This window comes from Myotis davidii, unplaced genomic scaffold (genome assembly GCF_000327345.1).
Source record: "Myotis davidii unplaced genomic scaffold, ASM32734v1 scaffold370, whole genome shotgun sequence".
NCBI lineage: Eukaryota > Metazoa > Chordata > Mammalia > Chiroptera > Vespertilionidae > Myotis > Myotis davidii.
The window spans coordinates 17,495,494-17,495,854 of record NW_006288615.1 but is presented as its reverse complement, the minus strand read 5'-3'; the positions used below and the strand labels follow the sequence as shown (position 1 = coordinate 17,495,854).

Here is a 361-nt window from a genome sequence, read left to right as displayed (position 1 = left end):
CTCCCAGGCTCGCTCATGCCAAGGCCTGTTGCGTGATTCCAACTTGGGCTGACATTCCCTGCCCCGGGCGCTCCGGCGTAGGCCTCTTAATCATCTTGTCTGCTGCAGATCCTCCACACCAGCCAATTTACGGCCCCGCTTCTCCTGGCTGGTTTCAGGGGGTGGGGGTGGGGAGGGGAGTGCGCGCAAAGGAGGGGAGGGCACAGTAAACCGCAGGGTGAAGCCTGGCACCAGCTATTGGCACTCACAGAAAACCACGGAATTTGGAGCTGGGGGGAGGGAGGCTGGGATGGGGTCTGCGAGGCAGCGACTGCTTAGGGAAGCCAGAATCGCGGGGTCAATGGGATTCAGCCCAGGCCTC

At 62.3% G+C, this 361-nt stretch overlaps 1 protein-coding gene across 1 annotated transcript in view; it reads right to left on the bottom strand.

The window, feature by feature from the left end:
- The window catches only part of DLX2 (distal-less homeobox 2), a gene marked incomplete at its 5' end in the record, with an annotated part of 5,530 nt that overhangs the window by 925 nt on the left and 4,244 nt on the right, over positions 1 to 361 (bottom strand). The window lies entirely within an intron of this gene.